Source organism: Triticum aestivum, chromosome 2A (genome assembly GCF_018294505.1).
Source record: "Triticum aestivum cultivar Chinese Spring chromosome 2A, IWGSC CS RefSeq v2.1, whole genome shotgun sequence".
NCBI classification, from domain to species: Eukaryota; Viridiplantae; Streptophyta; class Magnoliopsida; order Poales; family Poaceae; genus Triticum; species Triticum aestivum.
This window is the reverse complement of record NC_057797.1, coordinates 326,343,952-326,360,971: the sequence shown is the minus strand read 5'-3', so window position 1 is coordinate 326,360,971 and position 17,020 is coordinate 326,343,952.

Genomic DNA, 17,020 nt, shown 5'->3' with positions numbered 1-17,020 from the left:
ATTCCTCATTGTTGCTCTCAACAGCACTCTGAGGAATGTGGTGAGCTTTGAAGTCTTGACGGAATTCATCCCAGGTAATCACACGGCCTCCTCTGGAATCTTTGTATTGCTGAAACCATTCCGCAGCTTGGTCTTTGAGTTGAAAGGAGGCAAACTTGACAAAGTCCTCAGGCCTGACGTTACTGCACTCGAAATGCTTCCATATATCCACAAGCCAATCATCAGCGTCTGAGGCCTCGACACAGTTGCTGAAGGTATTTGGCTGGTTAGCGAGGAACTGGTTGAGTGTAGCAAACTGATTCTGATTGTTGTCATGGCCTTGGTTCCCTTGGTTGCGCTCTTGCAGAATTTGCATGATCAGCTGCCTGTTTGCATTGGTAGTGGCCATCATAGCTTGCCATGCCTCCGGAGGTGGAGGTGGTGGTGGCGGATCCTGATTCTGATTTTGACCCTTAGCAGGAGCCATCCTGAAGGGGGTGACATCCGTTAGCATCTTGACAGACATATATTGAACCTGAATCTAACGGATAGAAATTGCAACATATAGTCTTCACATACGAACAAAATGAACGAATTCATTCCAATCGAAATGGTCACATTTCCATAAATTGAGAAGCCACTTAGATAGAGGTAGAAGAAATAAACAACAAGGTACGGACAAGAACAAACACTTGGTGAAGATTACCCAATCCCAAACCAAATATCCACAGAAGAAGAACTAGAGCTACATGAATTCCCACCTATGAAACTCCCGAACCTTTCCGGTTATGCAATCAGGTGTTGGGGATACAGGGGAAGCATAATATCTCACCCAAAGCTAGCAAATCCTACATCTAGCTGTATCCATCCTTCAACACATAACCAAGAAAACTTCGGAAATCATTTACCTCAACCTTCGAAAAGCATCCGTTATACAAGTTATGGCAATACTCTCGAACTCCCGCCCTAGTACTGGGTGGCGTCGAGGTTATCTCACCAACAACTGCATAAAAGAGATTTTCGATGTCGGCGAAACTCAGGTATTCCAGAACTGCAATGATAAAATTGTGACGACAACACCTCGGAGCTCAACTCCCCGGGACACTGCCACAACCCCTAAATGTCAGCAGGCACCAAGAACAATGTTCTCGTCACAAAACCATCGGAACGATTCCAAGATACCCGCGTGATCCTAAGATTTTTTTAGTGAAATTTGAGAAGAGAAGAGTCAAAACTCTATGTCAGGATGCCTCACCAGAGCGACGAAGGGACTGAGGAGTAACAAGAATTCCTAACTCTTCGATATATGTAATCCTAAATGACTCAAAACATTTTTCTAGACTCAACAATGCCAATGATTCGATCAAGCAGGGGGCTGCTAAGGTCGGGGAAGGCTCTGATTACCAACTTGTAATGCCCTCGATGCGGCTATATCTCCCACGTGTCAAAGCACGACTTAGAGGCATAACCGCATTGAAAGCAATGTCGCAAGTGAGGTAATCTTCACAACAACCCATGTAAATAAATAAAGGGGAAAGGATACATAGTTGGCTTACACTCGCCACGTCACACAAATACATAAATAAGTCATTACATACATCCAATACACTCAAGGTCCGACTACGGAACCAAAATAAAGATCAACCCCCAAATGCGACAAAGTCCCTGATCGCCCAACTGGGCACCACTACTGATCATCTGGGAAAAACACGTAGGAACGACGAGAGTCTTCATCGAACTCCCACTTGAGCTCGGCCATATCATCTGGAATGGTATCATCGGTCCCTGCATCTGGTTTTGGAAGTAATTTGTGAGTCACGGGGACACAACAATCTCGCACCCTCGCGATCAAGACTATTTAAACTTATAGGTAAGGTAAAGGTATGATGTGGAGCTGCAGCAAGCGACTAGCATATATGGTGGCTAACATATTCACCAAAGAGAGCGAAAAGAGAAGGCAAAGGCACGGTCGAACAACTATGATCAAGAAGTGATCCTAGAACAACCTACATCAAGCATTACTCCAACAACGTGTTCACTTCCTGGACTCCGCCGAGAAGAGACCATCATGGTTACACACGCAGTTGATGCATTTTAGTTAAGTTAATTTTTAGGTTTTCTACAACCGGACATTAACAAATTCCCATCTGCCCATAACGCGGGCACGGCTTTCGAAAGTTCAAATCCCTGCAGGGGAGTCCCAACTTAGCCCATCACAAGCTCTCACAGTCAACGAAGGATATTCCTTCTCCCAAGACAATCTGATCAGACTCGGCATCCCGGTTACAAGACATCCTCGGCAATGGTAAAACAAGTCCAGCAAGACCACCAGCTGTGCCAACAAATCCCGATAGGAGCTGCACATATCTCATTCTCAGGGCACACCGGATAAGCTAAGCGTACGGGAGCCAACGTAACCCAAGTTGCCAAGGGACGGCCCTGCACGCTGCTCTGGGTTGGACCAACACTTAGAGAAGCACTGGCCCGGGGGGTTTAAAATAAAGATGACCCTTGAGTCCGCGAAACCCAAGGGAAAAAGAGGCTAGGTGGCAAATGGTAAAACCATGGTTGGGCTTTGCTCGAGGAGTTTTATTCAAGGCGAACTGTCAAGGGGTTCCCATTAACCCAACCGTGTAAGGAACGCAAATCCGGGAATATAACACCGATATGACGGAAACTAGGACTGCAAGAGTGGAAAAAAATACTAGGCATAAGGCCGAGACTTCCACCCTTTACCAAGTATATAGGTGCATTAAGATAAACAAGATAATATGATGATATCCCAACAATAAATAGGTTCCAACAAGGAACGATCTCCAATCTTCACCTGCAACTAGCAACGCTATAAGAGGGGCTGAGAAAAGCGGTAACATAGCCAAAGAACGGTTTGGTAGGACATTGTGAGACATGGCAATATGGGAGGCATGATAAGCAAGTGGTAGGTATCATAGCATAGGCATAGCAAAAGAGCGAGCATCTAGCAAGCAAAGATAGAAGTGATTTCGAGGGTATGGTCATCTTGCCTGCAAAGTTCTCAGAGTTGCCTTGATCCTTGTAAGTGTACTCAACGGGCTCCTCGTTCACGTACTCGTCTCCCGGCTCTACCCAAGCAAGAACAACAAGCAAAAGGAACACAATCAACCACGTGCAATGCTCAAGCAACATGATGCAAACATGGTATGATATGCGGGATGCGGTATGTAATGCATATGCATGATTTGGAAAGGAATAATTGAACCTGGCCTCAACGTGGAAATCCAAGAGTTCCACTGGAAAGGTGAGGTTATTTCTCTCGAAATCGATATAAAGATCACCGGAATCGGATGCACGGTTTGGAAATGGCAAGCAAAACAAATATGGCACCGGTCTACGATAATTAGCAAGTACCCTTTCTAAATGCATCAAGATAAATAAGCTACTGCACTGAAAGATGGAAACAAAATACATGGCAGGGATCCACTCATGATGCTTGACTAAAGATTAACACTAAGCTACGGCTAATTCACTCAATAGCAATCTCAAACAAGCATGGCAAAAGTGCAAATGATAACAGGTTACAGACTTAGTGGAATTAACAGCATATCAGGAATTTATCATTAGGAAGCAAAATTTAGAGCATGAAAACTACATACTACAGGAACATATCATGGCAAAGCAAGGCATGGAATGAAGATACTCAAAGCATATAACAAAAGTCCCTTTGTGACCATGAGCCAAAAGGGATCAGAAAATACAATTGCAAGCATGTGAACATAGCAAAAACATAAACAGATTCAGACTTAGTGAAAAACTGGAGCATGGCAAAACAGTTAACAAGTAGGCATGTTTGCGAGCTCGATGAACTCATTATGAGGTATTGCATGACAAACTAAGCATACACCCAGCAAATAGACATGGCAAAGAAGCTAGACATGGCAAGAACAACAACATATCATGCATGGATCAACAACAACAAGCTCGGCAAAATCTCTAAACATGTTAACAATCTGCCAGGAACATGTCATAGCAAAAGTAGAGCTCGATTGACTCAAGATAGGGTGCTCCATAATTGCAAAGAAAGACATTGATGGATATAGAACCACAATATCTACAAAACTTCCTTACTGATCATCCTCAAAAGAGGCACGGATCACTAGGAAACAACATGAACATATGGCATAAAAATAATGACAGGGCAAGCACTTAGTGAAATTCTAAGTCCCTAAAATCAGCATCATTGGGTAGGCTACTTTGCATGCTTGTGCTAGTCACCACAAAGATCAAAAAAATACATGGCATACATCCCTGTAAAGATGGCATGGCATACATAAAAACACATGTAGAGCTCAGGATCATAGCATGCACACATTAATCATGGCAAAAATGACAAAACTGCATTTGCTGAAACAGATCTGAAATTATCCTCACGTAGCCCTCTTCCAACGACATATCAGGCATCAAGATGAGCTCAAATGAAAATGATGGAATGAGATGAAAAGATGTACTCTTAGAGATGAACATTTTGATATGCTACACGCACGAATCGGAACTACGATGAGGAAGTATGACATGTGGAAGAATGCAAAAAAACAACGGTTTCGAGACAAAAGTCAACCGGATCTGGATCTGGCTGGTACTGTAGCTGCACATAGATCGAGGATGAACGGAGGGACGCCGGAGATGGAGCCGAGGTCGCCAGACGGAGTTGAGGGCGTGGCTGCCGGAGTGGACGCGGGCGGAGAGGTGCGGACGCGGGGTCGAGGGGCGAGGCGGCGGTGGCCGGTGAGCAGCTCTGGCGAGACGGCGCGGTGGCGCGGTTGTGCGGCGAAGGAGGAGGCGACGGCGGGCGCTGCACACGGGCGGGGCGCCGGGCGCTCGGGCGGCGGGGGGCGAAGTGGGCTCGTGGGCCGGTTGCGGGCCTCCCGGGCCTCGGCGGCGGCGGGCGCTGGGTGGGCCACGTGGCACCTTCCGATTGGACGCGGGCGGCGGCGGCTGCTTTGCCCGGCCGGACCGGACATGTCCGGCGCCGCAGGAGGAGGAGGAGCTAGGTCTAGGGTTGAAATGACCCGAAAATTTCACGGTAGGGCTAGATTTATAGGTAGAGGGAGCTAGGAAGCTCCAAATGAGGTGCGGTTTGCGGCCACACGATCGTGATCGAACACTCTAGATGATAGAAGAGGTTTAGGTGGGTTTTGGGCCAATTTGGAGGGGTTTTGGGCTGCAACACACACGAGGCCTTTTGGGTCCCTTGGTTAACCGTTGGAGTATCAAACGAAGTCCAAATTGTACGAAACTTGAAAGGCGGTCTACCGGCATTAAACCAAGGCCGCATGACAAGTCTCGGTCCAATCCGGAAACGTTTAACACCCGCACACGAAAAGAGGTAGAAAGGGACACCGGATGACATAGGAGCGCCGAGATGCAAAACGGACAACGGGGACAATGCTTGAATGCATGAGAGGAACACGTATGCAAATGCAATGCACATGATGACATGATATGAGATGCATGACAAAGACAAAATGAACGGAGACAAAAACCCGACAACGAGGAAATAACATAACTTAGTTCCAGAAACGGCAAGAGTTGGAGTACAAATAAGGTAAATTACATCCGGGGTGTTACACCCTAGGTCGTGCAAGGCTCATGGGCCCAACTGGTGGTGGTGCAACACCTTTTGACTTGTTGTTTGCGTCGGATTCTGGTGCAGTGTCAGATTGTTTCGTCGATATCTCAATGCTCCAGGCGAATTTGAAGGTGATTCCAATTGGGTTGGAAATAGCACAAAATCTACTTTCCAACAAAAAAGGAATCACCCAATTCGGTGTCTGTATGAAAAAGTTGTTGACGTTTTGAGTCACGTATGTCTGTGCAGTCCGAATCTGAATCCAGAATGGGAGAGACATGGACTCTATCTTCTCTTGGCCCAAAAGTGACATGCGAGGACTTTTTGAACAGAACCTAAACTTATCCTTTTCCCGTATCTTCATATGTGGATTGTACAAATGTTCCATACACCTGCAATTAGACAAAACAGAAAAGTGTGTGATAACATAAATAGATTATTGAATAGTTTGCACTAGAAATCACCTGACAAATATGCATGTATGCAATATTTTTGCTTGTATCCAAGGTAGTCATGTCCTCATCATCCTCCCCTTCTTGAAAACAAAGCCGTCCTCGGCGTTGCTTAATCTGAAATGTGGCTAAGAAAAGAGACAAGGTGTACATGTTGTAAATGTATATGTCATCCATTTTTAGTTCCCTTGAATTTTGCACATATGACACATGTATACCTGAGTAACTTTCATAGTTCGTAAAATCTAAAGCCAAAAAATTATCACAAGAAGTAGAAGGCATGAAAATATTGCAACACAGTTTGCACATATAAGTATATAAGTGATGCTCTTATTCATTTCAAAAGATTGACAATGTTCATCATTAAATCATCCCAACATTGGTGAATAAACATAACTTGCTTCAAATTTACATGCTACAACAAGCTTAAATAAGCAAACATGCAATAAGTCATTGGACATAGAATCATCACCAATATTAGAGGTCATATCAAAGTGATTAAACATTGGTTCATTTGCATCAACAGTTAATTCAATGGGTGCACTCAAAATTGTTGGTATTTCAGTTATTTGATCACATGCATTCATGACAGTAATAAGATTCTCTAAAATAGATGGTGTGCTCAAATCAACAGGTAACTCAATACATGATGCATTGATAGAGGCGAGGGTCCCGATTTTTTGATGAGATGATAACTATCGATTTGGTGGAGTCGACTTTCACGAGCCGACTACAAACGTGCAAGACATTGCACCTTAGCAATCGCTAAACCGATCTCCTGAGGTTACTGGCGATGCCAGAAGCACGGTCAGCCTGACCACATAGGCCTATTCCTGCAAGCAATCAAAGAACAAGCAAGAATATGATAAAGCAATCTGAATATTGCAAATATATATGAAGTATTTATAATGGTGGGGATCCGTAAGTGGTCTTGGTCTGGTCGTTGGACACAAATGAATTACACAAAGTTGCAATGGCTAACTTTTAACTAAACAAATCCCAAGGAAAAGGCTACTAGATGGATCTACTTATATAGGAGCAAGGGGTGGTGGCCAAGGAGGTGGAAGGATGTCCCAAGGCAGCCTAAAACTAACTATAGGTCGTACAAGGCTCATGGGCCCAAGTGGAGGTGGTGCAACACCTTTGGACTTGTTGTTTGACTCGGATTCTGCTGCAGCATCAAACTGTTTCGTCGACATCTCAATGCTCCAGACGAATTTGAAGGTGATTCTAATTGGGTTGGAAAGACCACGAAATCTACTTTGAAACAAAAAATGAATCACCCAATTTGGAGTCTGTATGAAAAAGTTGTTGACGTTTTGAGTCAGGTATGTCTGTGCAATCCGAATCTGAATCCAAAACGTGAGAGACCTGGACTCTATCTTCTTTTGGCCCAAAAGTGACGTGAGAGGACTTTTTGAACATGACCTAAAATTCTCCTTTTCTCCTATCTTCATATGTGGATTGTACAAATGTCCAATACACCTACAATTAGACAAACAACAAAAGTGTGTGAAGTATTTTTGTTCTGGATAACATAAATAGATTATTGAATAGTTTGCCCTAGAAATCACCTAACAAATATGCATGTATGCAATTTTTTGGTTGTATCCAAGGTAGTCATGTCCTCATCATCCTCCCCTTCTTGAAAACAAAGCCGTCCTCGGCATTGCTTAATCTGAAATGTTACTAACAAAAGAGACAATGTGTACATGTTGTATATGTATATGTCATCCATTTTTACTTCCCTTGATTTTTGCACATACGACACATGTATACATGAGTTACTTTCATAGTTCATAAATTCTAAAGCCAAAAAATTATCGCAAGAAGTAGAAGGCATGAAAATATTGCAACTCAGTTTGCACATATAAGTAATGCTCTTATTCATTTCAAAAGATTGACAATGTTCATCATTAAACCATCCCAACATTGGTAAATAAACCTTACTTGCATCAAATTTACATGCTACAACATGCTTAAATAAGCAAACATGCAATAATTCATTGGACATAGAATCATCACCAAGATTAGAGGTCATATCAAAATGATTAAACATTGGTTCTTTTGCATCAATAGTTAATTCAATGGGTGTACTCAAAATTGTTGGTATTTCAGTTATTTGATCACATGACACATTCATGACAGTAACAAGATTCTCTAAAATAGGTGGTGTGCTCAAACCAACAGGTAACTCAACACATGATGCATTCAAGTTAACTAGGCATGCAACATTCTGATGTGAAGTTATATCGTCAATGCTTTTATTGTTACCTTGTCGCAAAGATGTAGCTGATATAGGTACGGACATTGACAATGTACCATACTCTTGAGATGATGTCGCGCTCACAATCTGAGGTGGGGCTGCTCTAGTAGGTGCAACGGTGGAGGAACGAACCGGCGGTGGTGAGCATGAACTAGAATGGTAGTTGTTGTTGTCACCCAATGCATCCTCCTGTATCTGTCTCTCAAAGGTATAAGCACGAACATACATACTAGTAATACAACGAGGAATATACTGAAATCTTGCACGGATATCATGGTTCAAACCTCCAAAAAATCTATTCATTGTATCATCCTTAGATTCTTCCATGTCACAATGATGCATATAAGATTTGAACTCTTGGTAGTAAGCATGAACAGTGTTACTGCCTTGTTTTAACTGTTCCAATTTGCGAAGCAATTCACAACGATAGTAAGGAGGAAAAAATTGTTGTCTCACTACAGCTTTCAAAACTTTCCAAGTTGTGGGTTGGTTATCAATGTTTTTCTTACAATGTACACTCCACCAAACAGAAGCAAAACTAGTAAATGCTCTAGTGGTAGCTCGTACTCTCTAAAGTTCAGAAAAATCATGATGAGTAAAAACTTGTTCTACTTCAAGCTCCCAAGCTAGATAAATAGCATGATTAAATCTACCCTCAAATGACGGTAAAGAGATAACCTGACCATGTGCATGTGTGTGTTGTCCCAACTCTCGTGATGGTGAAGATGTGTCCGTCGTCCAAGAACTTCTATCTCCGGAACCTGTCATGATTAGTACAAACAAGAAAACAAAATTCGAGAATAATGTTCCTATGAACTACTAGGATGTGGTTGTAAAGTGCTCACAGTAAAGCAAATATCAATATCTTACAAGTTCTTACCATGCGGCAGGTGGTGACTGGTAACCAACGGTGTCAAATAACTCCGAAGATTGTGTAAAGCGATTGCCAAGGAAACATACGTATATATGGTGTAGAAATATGTGGAGTTGGGTTGGTTATATTTGGTAGCAAAAGACTAGCAATAATCAGTTCAGAGATACAATGTTGAGTAAATGCTCAACGAAGGTACTGTGCTGGTCCAAGGCTAGACCGGACTAGAGACGCGAGCCTAGAACACTAATGAGGTCACGCTATAGCACAACTAGCTTCAATAAAGGATATGAAGTACCTCTGGACAGCAAAATATAAGTGAAGATCACAATAGCCGTAAAGATAATGACGTGAAACAACTGCCAAGCAGGATATATCAACAACTTTCTCTCCAACTTTCCTCTAGAAAAGTTTGTGCCAATTTTTTGATAATTTCTTTCAAGAATGGTATTGACTCAAGCTTTCAAACGCAAAAGGAATCACTCAATTCTGAGTTGATATGAGGGCTCAAAAAATTCTAAAACTGGCCTGAAAAACTGGAATAAGCTATGTTCGTGAACTTCGGAGGGCAAAAAGAACTATTTAGAAGCCGATTTTGAGGTGCCAAATATTGAACTAGCTTCTGCAACTATTTAGATGCGGCTCATCGCTAGCTTTCATTTGAGTACACGCGTAGCCAAAGCGGACTTCATATGAGGAAGTTATGCCTGTTTTTACTGAATAGTGCACAAAACAGATTCCAATCCGAATTCAACTACGAGATTCAGTCTAGATAGATCCAAATTTTGTTTTTTTCCTCTCTTTTTTTCTCACACATTTTTTTATTTTTCTTTCTTTTTTTCTTTGACTTTTTTTTACTTTTTTCTCTCGTTTTTTCTCCGTCTTTTTTTCTCTCTCCCTCTTTCCAAAACAAACTAAATAAGATGTAGATTGGATCAAGCGAAGATGGGAACGATCTCAACTATGATTATGACAATGAACGGTGGGTAGCACGTGGAGGAAATTGATGGATGGGTGGTGGACAGCCGAAGGGATAACGATGCAGCGGCGATGTGACTAATGTGAACAGAACTCAAAACTCTAAACGACTAGACACTAGAAACCAGCAACTCGACTCACGATGCAACCGAAAATTCAACGGAACAAAAACTAAGTGGTAATGTCGAAAAGGCTAACACTGTCTGGGACACGGATGAACTAAACTGTACTTTTTGTTGCTTTTTCTTGGACTCTTGGTATGAAGAACAGATGCAATCTAGACTACAAAAAACTGGTAGAATCTCACCGAGCAACCTGAAAACTGATACCACTTGATAGAGGCGAGGGTCCCGATCTTTCGATGAGATAATAACTATCAGTTTGGTGGAGTTGACTTTGACGATCCGACTACAAACATGCAAGACGTTGCGCCTTAGCAATCGCTAAACCAATCTCTTGAGGTTACTGACGATGCCAGAAGCACGGTCAGCCTGACCACGAAGGTCTATTCCTGCAAGCAATCGAAGAACAAGCAAGAATATGATAAAGCAATCTGAATATTGCGAATATATATGAAGTATTGATAATGGTGGGGATCCATAAGCGGTCTTGGTATGGTCGTTGGACACAAACGAAGTACACGAAGTTGCAATGGCTAACTTTTAACTAAACAAATCCCAAGGAAAAAGCTACTAGATGGATCTACTTATATAGGAGGAAGGGGTGGCGGCCAAGGAGGTGGAAGGACGTCCCAAGGCAGCTTAAAACTAACCCTAGGTCGTACAAGGCTCATGGGCCCAAGTGGAGGTGGTGCAACACCTTTGGACTTGTTGTTTGACTCGGATTCTACTGTAGCGTCAGATTGTGTCGCTGACATCTCAATGCTCCGGACGAATTTGAAGGTGATTCCAATTGGGTTGGAAAGAGCACGAAATCTACTTTCCAACAAAAAATGAATCACCCAATTTGGAGTCCGTATGAAAAAGTTGTTGACGTTTTGCATTAGATATGTCTGTGCAGTCCGAATCTGAATTCAGAACGTGAGAGACTTGGACTCTATCTTCTCTTGGCGCAAAAGTGACGGGAGAGGACGTTTTGAACAAGACCTAAACTTCTCCTTTTCCCTTATCTTCATATGTGGATTGTACAAATGTCCCATACACCTACAATTAGACAAAACACAAAAGTGTGTGAAGTATTTGTGTTCTGGATAACATAAATAGATAATTGAATAGTTTACACTAGAAATCACCTAAAAAATATGCATATATGCAATATTTTTGGTCGTATTCAAGTTACGAATGTCCTCATCATGCATTCAAGTTAACAAGGCATGCATCATTCTCATGTGAAGTTATATCATCAATACATGTATTGTTACCTTGTCGCAAAGACATAGCTGATGTAGGTACGGACGTTGACAATGTACCATACTCTTGAGATGTTGTCGCGCTCACAATCCAAGGTTGGGCTGCTCTAGTAGGTGCAACGGTGGAGGAACTATAACACCCCAGATGTAATTTACCTTATCTGTACTCCAACTCTTGGCCTTTCCGGCGCTAAGTTATTTCATTTTGTCGCTGTCGGGTTTTTGTATCCGCGTGTTGTTGTCTTTGTCATGCATCTCATATCATGTCATCATGTGCATTGCATTCGCATACGTGTTTGTCTCATGCAGCCGAGCCGTGTTTGTCCGTTTTGCATTCCGGCGCTCCTATGTCCTCCGGTGGTCCTTTCTACCTCTTTTCATGTTTGGGGGTTAAACATTTCCGGATTGGACCAAGACTTGCCACGCGGCCTTGGTTTACTACCGGTAGACCGCCTATCAAGTTTCGTGCCATTTGGACTTCGTTTGATACTCCAACAGTTAACCGAGGAACCGAAAAGGCCTCGTGTGTGTTGCAGCCCAACACCCTTCCAATTTGGCCCAAAACCCACCTAAACCCTCTCCATCATCTAGAGCGTTCGATTGCGTGGCCAAGAACCGCACCTCATTTGGAGCTCCCTAGCTCCCTCTTCGCCTATATATAGACCCCTCATTCCAAATCCCGGTCTCCTTCCACGAAACCCTAAAATTTCCTCTCCGCGCGGCCGGACACGTCCGCCGGCCACCGGACACACCGCCGTTACCACTCAGCTCTCACCACCTGTCGCCGCCTCCTTCCTCCCGCTGCCGGCCCGGGAAGGCCCGCACCGGGCCCTCCAAGCCCATCGGGAGCCGCCGCCGCTTGGCTCCTCGCCAGCGCCGCCCGAACCTCGCGCCGCGTCGCCCTCCGTCCGCCGTGCCGCCGCCGTGCCATATCCGGCCGCTGCCTCGCTCCTCGTCGGCGGTGCCGACCTGACTCCATCACGGCGCCTCGCCACCCCGCTCCGGCCACCTCCACCATCATCCGCCGCGGTGCCGCCTCTCCTTCCTCCTCCTCGGAACGGCAAGTCCGGCAACAACCTCGGCAAGTCCGGCGAACAGTGCTCCCTCTGGCAATCCTCGAATTGACTGCAGCCCCGATCTGGATCTCAGATACAAAAATCGCAGGTTGACTTTTGCTCTGAAACCCTAGTTATTTTGCTTACTTTGACATGCCATAACTCTGCATCCGTAGCTCCGATTTGTGCATGTAGCATATCAAAATGTTTGTCTCATCGAGTACATCATATCATCTAATTGCATCATTTTCATTTGAGCTCATCTTGATGCCCGAAATGCTGTTGGAAGAGGGCTATGTGAGGAATTTGTCAGATCTGTTTCAGCAAATGGCCTTTTGTCATTTTTGCCATGATTAATGTGTGCATGCTATGATCCTGAGCTCTACATGTGTTTTGTTAAATGCCATGCCATCTTTACAGATGTGCTTGCCCTGTATTTTTGGTGACTAGCACAAGCTTGCAAAGTAGCGTAATCGGTAATGCTGATTTCAGGGACTTAGAATTTCACTAAGTCCTTATCCTGATTTTGTTGTTATGCCATATGTTCATGTTGTTTCCTAGTGATCCGTGCCTCTTTTGAGGATGATCAGTAAGGATGTTTTGTTAATATTGTGGTGCTCTATCCATCCATGTCTTTGTTTGCAATTATGGAGCAACCTAGCTTGCGTCAATCGAGCTCTACTTTTGCTATAAAATGTTCCTGGCAGATCGTTGACATGATTAGCGATTTTGCCGAGGTTGTTGCTATTGATCCGTGTATGCTATGATGTTGTTCATGCCATATATAGCTTCTATGACATGTCTTCTTGATGGGTGTATGCTTAGCTTGTCATGACATTCTCTGTAGTGAGTGCATAGAGCTCGTAAACATGCCTACTCGTTAACTGTTTTACATGCTCCAGTTTTTCACAAAGTCTGAATCTGTTTGTGTTTTTGCCATGTTCACATGCTTGCAATTGTATTTCCTGATCCGTTTTGGCTCAAGGTCACTAAGGGACTTTTGTTAAGTGCTTTGAGTAGCTTCATTCCATGCCTTGCCTTGACATGTTAAGTTCCTGTAGCATGTAGTTTTCATGCTCTCAAGTGTGCTTCCTGATGATAAATTCCAGACTTGTGTTTAATTTCACTAAGTCTGAAACCTGTTATCATTTGCACTTTTGCCATGCTTGTTTGAACCTTTTAATTGATGAATTAGTCGTAACTCAGTGTTCATCTTTTGTCAAGCATCATGAGTGGATCCCTGCCATGTATTTTGTTATCATGTTTGAGTGTTGTAGCATATATATCTTGATGCATTTAGTTGGTCACTTGCTGATTATCCCAGACCAGTGCCATATTTGTTTTGCTTGCCATTTCCAAACCGTGCATCCGATTCCGGTTATCTTTATATAGATTTCAACCGAAATCACCTCACCTTTCCAGTGGTACTCTTGGATTTACATGTTGAGGCCAGGTTGAATCATTCCTTGTCAAATCTTGCATATGCATCACATACCGCATCCCGCATATCATACCATGTTTGCATCATGTTGTTTGAGCATTGCACGTGATTGATTGCGTTCCCTTTTGCTTGTTGTTCTTGTTTGGGTAGGTATGGGAGACGAGTTCGTGAACGAGGAGCCCGTTGAGTTCGCTTACGAGGATCAGGGAACTCTGACAACTTTGCAGGCAAGATGACCATACCCTCGAAATCACTTCTATCTTTGCTTGCTAGATGCTTGCTCTTTTGCTATGCCTATGCTACGATACCCACCACTTGCTTATCATACCTCCCAAATTGCCATGTCAAACCTCTAACCCACCATGTCCTAGCAAACCGTTGTTTGGCTATGTTACTGCTTTGCTCAGCCCCTCTTATAGCGTTTCTAGTTGAAGGTGAAGATTGGAGATCGTTCCTTGTTGGAACATTGTTTATTGTTGGGATATCACTATATTATCTTGTTTATCTTAATGCACCTATATAATTGGTAAAGGGTGGAAGGCTCGGCCTTATGCCTGGTGTTTTGTTCCACTCTTGCCGCCCTAGTTTCTGTCATATCAGTGTTATGTTCCCGGATTTTGCGTTCCTTGCACGGTTGGGTTATAATGGGAACCCCTTGACAGTTCGTCTTGATTAAAACTCTTCCAGCAATGCCCAACATTGGTTTTACCATTCGCCACCTAGCCTCTTTTCCCTTGGGTTTCGTGGACTCAAGGGTCATCTTTATTTAAACCCTCGGGTTAGTGCTCCTCTGAGTGTTGGTCCAACCTGTCAGCTGCCGGTGGCCACCAGGGGCAACTCTGGGCTGGCCTACCAGAACCTTGGACAATCCGGTGTTCCCTGAGAACGAGATATGTGTAGCTCCTATCGGGATTTGTCGGCACAATCAGGTGGTGTTGCTGGACTTATTTTACCATTGTCGAGGATGTCTTGTAACCGGGATGCCGAGCCTGATCGGATTGTCTTGGGAGAAGGAATATCCTTCATTAACCATGAGAGCTTGTGATGGGCTAAGTTGCAACTCCCCTGCAGGGATTTGAACTTTCGAAAGTTGTGCCCGCAGTTATGGGCAGATGGGAATTTGTTAATGTCCGGTTGTAGATAACATGAAACTTAACTTAATTAAAATGCACCAACCGCATGTGTTACCGTGATGGTCTCTTCTCGGCGGAGTCCGGGAAGTGAACACGTTGTTGGAGTAATGCTTGACCTTGGTTGTTCTAGGATCACTTCTTGTTCATAGTTGTTCGACCGTGCTTTTGCCTTCTCTTCTTGCTCTCTTTTGCGAATAGGTTAGCCACCATATATGCTAGTGGCTTGCTGCAGCTCCACATCATTACCTTTGCCTTAACTATAAGCTTAAATAGTCTTGATCGCGAGGGTGCGAGATTGCTGAGTCCCTGTGACTCACAGATTACTTCCAAACCAGATGCAGGGACCGATGATACCGCTTTAGACGATGCGCTTGAGCTCAAGTGGGAGTTCAATGAAGACTCTCGTCGTTACTATGTGTCTTTCCCAGATGATCAGTAGTGGTGCCCAGTTGGGGCGATCGGGGATTTTGTCGCATGTGGGGGTTGATCTTTATTTTGGTACCGTAGCTAGACCATGAGTGTATTGGATGAATGTAATGTTATTCATGTATTTGTGTGACGTGGCGAGTGTAAGCCAACTATGTATCTTTTCCCCTTTATTTATATTACATGGGTTGTTTGCAAAGATTACCTCACTTGCGACATTGCTTTCAATGCGGTTATGCCTCTAAGTCGTGCTTCGACACGTAGGAGATATAGCCGCATCGAGGGTGTTACAAGTTGGTAATCAGAGCCTTCCCCGACCTTAGGAGCCCCGTGCTTGATCGAATCGTTGGCGTTGTTGAGTCTAGAAAAATGTTTTGAGTCATTTAGGAATTATATATTGAAGAGTCGGGAATTCTTTTTACTCCCCAGTCCCTTCATCGCTCTGGTGAGGCATCCTGACGTAGAGTTTTCCCTCTTCTCTTCTCAAATTTCACTAAAAAAAATTTTAGGATCACGCGGGTATCTTGGAATCGTTCCGATGGTTTTATGACGAGAACATTGCTCTTGGTGCCTCCTGTCATTTAGGGGTTGTGGCAGTGTCCCGGGGAGTTGAGCTCCGAGGTGTTGTCGTCACAATTTTATCATTGAGATTCTGGAATACCTGAATTTCGCCGACATCGAAAAATCTCTTTTATGCAGTTGTTGGTGACATAACCTCGACGCCACCCAGTACTGGGCGGGAGTTCAGGAGTATTTCCATAACTCGTATAACGGATGCTTTTCGAAGGTTGAGGTAAATGATTTCCAAAGGTTTCTCGGTTATGTGTTGAAGGATGGATACTGCTGGATATAGGATTTGCTAGAATTGGGTGAGATATTATGCTTCCCCTGTATCCCCAACACCTGATTGCATAACCGGAAAGGTTCGGGAGTTTTATAGGTGGGAATTCTTGTAGCTCTAGTGCTTCTTCCGCCGATATTTGGTTTGGGATTGGGTAATCCTCACCAAGTATTCGTTCTTGTCCGTACCTTGTTGGTTTTATTCTTCTACCTCAATTCTAAGTGGCTTCTCAAATTATGGAAATGTGACCATTTCAATTGGAATGCATTCGTTCATTTTGTTCAGTTGTGAAGACATTATGTTGCAATTTCAATCTGTTCGATTCAGCTTGAATATTTGTCTGTCAAGATGCTAATGGAGTTCAACCTCTTTAGGATTAAATCTACCCTCAAATGATGCTAAAGAGATAACCTGACCATGTGCATGTGTTTGTGGTCCCAACTCTCGTGATGGTGAAGATGTGTCCGTCGCCCAAGAACTTATATCTCCAGAACCTGTCATGATTAGTAGAAACAAAAAACAAAATTCAAGAATAATGTTCCTATGAACTACTAGGATGTGCTTGTAAAGCGCTCATAGCAAAGCAAATATCAATATCTTACAA